This window comes from Mytilus galloprovincialis, chromosome 1 (genome assembly GCF_965363235.1).
Source record: "Mytilus galloprovincialis chromosome 1, xbMytGall1.hap1.1, whole genome shotgun sequence".
In the NCBI taxonomy this organism is placed as follows: Eukaryota; Metazoa; Mollusca; class Bivalvia; order Mytilida; family Mytilidae; genus Mytilus; species Mytilus galloprovincialis.
Genome location: NC_134838.1, coordinates 42,359,043 through 42,362,980, shown reverse-complemented (window position 1 = coordinate 42,362,980; position 3,938 = coordinate 42,359,043). Strand labels below are relative to the sequence as shown.

Below are 3,938 nucleotides of genomic sequence, written 5' to 3'. Positions count from 1 at the left end.
ATACTAATAATTTATTCAATGTAAAAGAAATAACTAATGTAAATGCATATATATGATCATACATATCATTTTATATTATTAATACCTACCACACATTTGGTACTCCACGCCATGCATATATACCTACATCAAAGCTTCGAACCGGACCTAGCTCATTTCAACTTTAGGTATTCACCCAAGCAAATCCCAGCTCCGGGTCCGTCTGGCCACCGCATTGGCTCAAAGTTGTCCCTAAGCGAATTGTCCATATTAACCACACTTTCCGTACTCATAAAAACATTGAAAACCTTTATAGAAAAAAAAAATACTGGAAAAAATTAAAGGCGGTAAAAAAAAAAACGAAAATCCTTATATTCCTATAAGGTAGTATGGATGTCTTCCGTTTTTGAATTGTAAAATAACAGAACACAATAGGTCTTTTAATTATATATAGGTCAGCAAATTTCAATGCAGAAATACAACTTAACTTATAAGAATTTTCATTTAAATGAATACTTTTATGTGATCTTTGCTAGGTTATTCTCAACACTCGTATATTTACAAAACTGAAATATTTATGATTTCGTACTTTGTGTATGGATAGAAGATTATTGGGGAAATTAAAGTATAATTAGACCACTGGCAACGAAATTGAATCGATTTTTATTTGAATCGATCTTAAAAAGACCAGTTCGCGTTTACATTGCTTGAAAAAATATCTCGTTGACCTTTCATCTTTATTATAATTATTATAATTTTGAACATATCGCAATATGACCCAATTTTGCAAAGTGTGAAAGGCTATCTTTTTGTTAATACTCCTATACCACCTTAAGTGTACAATTTGAATATTTTAGAACTTCAAATATGGCAAGTACTGAAAAGATGGAACTGATATAAAAGAATGACTTTGAATCACAAGTTAAAAAATTTTATTTTGATGTTATTGCAGTTTTCTTTAATTTTGAAAAAAATACTGTAGCAGCGAAGTAAAACACGATATATAGCAGTTCCTGAAAAGAAAAAAAAATCAACATAAGAAAAGAAGTCACAGATTTCGCAAATCTATGCTATGACGAAGACAACATGTTTTCATTTTTTTTAACTTCTGTTAACATAAAAATATGGGTTAAACAACGAACCTCTGAGATAGTTTTGCCGCTATACATGCGCATACGTTATTTTCTATTCATTCGAACCAGTTTAAACCGATCTCTGCATTCACATTTAAAGTAAGATCGGTTTACTTAAGATCGATTCAAATTAAACTTATTAGTCAATTTCTTTTGGTGTTTTTACACTGTAAATAAAAGTGTTAAGAATCTGAACACTTTTTGAACGCTCTTTTGTAACACTTCTGGAACGCGTAACAGTGTTCTAAATATTAACATTGGTGTTCCAGTTTTTAACATTATGTGTGCATCTTTCGAACGCTATGTGTTATTCTTGAATGGATAGTGTGTACTCATTGAACGCCTAGTGTTTGAATCTGGAACGCATAACAGTGTTCTAAATATTAACTTTGGTGTTCCAGTTTTTAACATCATGTGTGCATCTTTAGAACGCTATGTGTGTTATTCTTGAACGTATAGTGTGTACTCCTTGAACGCCCAGTGTTTGAATCTGGAACATGTCCTTGTGAGCAAATTTGTATGCCGTTACGCGTTCCAAGCCTTGTAACACTTCTGGAACACTCGGACTGCGTTCCAGAAATATGTGTTAATATCCAGAACACATAGTGTATATTACTGGAACACAATTTTACATGTTCCAGAAAAAAAGTGTTCTATTCTCTGAAACATTAGTGTGGTCTTGTAAAACAAATAATTTAATTAATTAAAAACGTCTTTAATTGATTAAAAGAGGTAGAATTAAAAAAAAAGTACAATACAATGTGAAATATTGAAGCAACTTTAAAATGACAAGTTCGACAAGTTAAATAATATAACATCTGTAATTTGCAAAATGTGTCCAAATATTAAATCATAAACAAAATGTTCATCATATTTAAAATTGTTATGTGACACAATGTCTAGTGGCTTATGTTATGAACACAGTTTAACTCATCGTTTGCAACTTCTTAAGTCAATCACTGTCCTGAATTTCTTTTCAAAATACTGATGTCAATGGCCCGTTTATCACCAATAATTTCAATAATCCTCAGCCTGCATAGCACTCAGATAGTCAATATCAAACATAAAATACCCTGTGTATATGCTGCTAGTGGTCGAATCAACGTTCATGTAACACTGCTACCTTGGCAACATGATTTGAGTCGTCTAAAACTGATTTTGAGCTTCCATTTTTTAGAGGATTCGTCTCCTTGGGTTATAACTACTCTTTAACTTTATTATCCATCAACCGTAAGTTCTAGAACGTAAAATATAAAGTGTATGAGTAAACAAATTATTAATCATCATGTCGATATTGCTTAAGAATTATAAACTTTTATTTGTTTTTGTAATTCCATTATACTTGTCAGCACTATTAGATAAGATGCATGTATTAAAAAGTGGTAAACATGTATTTTCAAGTAAGTGTTCTATAGCTTTTTAAAAAAGATGATAGAAAGTGTCCAGCAAAGACATATAAAGATACATGTATGTAGTAATTTTACTTATGATCTGTATACGGATAATTCCACTTTAAATTGATTTAATTATATCGAATTTAGCTCAAATAGTTTTATGATTAATGTAAACAAGTGAATGGTGCACATTTTATTGATAAATCTGCAATAACAAAACTTGTCAGAAGTCAATGGGCACTCCTATTAAAAATTCTTAACCTTACATGTAGTACTTTTATGGTCCAGGATAAGTAGTCATCTCTTGAACTGCGAAATTTTCTCTTCATTCTCGGGGTATGCACGAACAATTACCCCTAAATACTGTGTTTGTACCCTATAAAAGTAACATAGGAATGCATTACAATACATGAACAAGTGCACAACGGTGGACATTTGCTAAAATGAATTACTAAGAATTAAGTATTTAAGAATGAGAAAGCTATTAATAACATATAAATGAGAAATTTAATTTGTGTTCCAGTATGCCTTTTTACAAACTTCTATCTTGACAGTGCAATGCCATGACATTTTTTTGTATTTTTGGACAAATCCTTATAATTGCATTGGTTTTATTTTATTAACAAATTTACATCCTCAAAAGTGAAGATAATCGTTCAAAATCTTCTATACACAATGGTTGCGTCATGTTTGGAACACATGGCGTTCAGAGAAAACGATTAGCTGGAACGCATCATGTTCGAGACCAGAACACAGTTACAATACTAACGTTATCATTTAACATTTACGTATACATTTACATTGGTTAATTTTTTGTTAATAACATGATCATTTAAATGTATTCTCTCAAAGAACATCCTACTTTTTAATCGAATTATGGCGGCATAAAAGCACAGTTATGTGTTCAAATAAATTTTTCTTCCATTTATACTTCAGTGTGTCCTGTCAAAGAAGAAATTTGTTGATTTAATACTAAAAAAAAAATTATGTTCGTATAATGTGTTATTGATATCGATAAACATACCCGTTAAATAAAGTTTTGTTGTTAATTTTCTTCAGTGAAGCTTCTTCAATCACGATCAAAAACCAAACTTCCGGTACATAAATACGTCACGCGCTGTTATATACGCGGACATGATTGAACACATGGCGTACGGGAAAAATTTTAAATTTGAACGCATCATGTTCGGCTCCAGAACGCTTTTACAATAGCAAGGTTTTCATGAGCATTTGCGCATTTAAATTGTTTAAAAAGTATAAGTAAAGAACTAAAGTCGTTAAGGAAAAAGATTTATATTAAAAATCAATCATTTGCACGCTTTTAAATACGCTCTTGTAACATGTTTCAATTTTTTTTAACGAACTATAATTTGCTTGTGTTGATAAAGCTAAAATACATTTATCGTCAAATTGTAATACGAATCACCCTTAT

At 30.7% G+C, this 3,938-nt stretch overlaps 1 long non-coding RNA gene across 1 annotated transcript; it reads right to left on the bottom strand.

Annotated features, from left to right (window-relative positions):
- Positions 1–1,919: 1,919 nt before the first annotated feature.
- Positions 1,920–3,647, bottom strand: LOC143078564 (uncharacterized). The gene is made up of 3 exons (XR_012979237.1): positions 3,531–3,647; positions 2,773–2,882; positions 1,920–2,349 (listed from the first exon to the last, which is right to left on the bottom strand). It is a non-coding gene; the product is annotated as an uncharacterized LOC143078564 (long non-coding RNA).
- Positions 3,648–3,938: the final 291 nt, after the last annotated feature.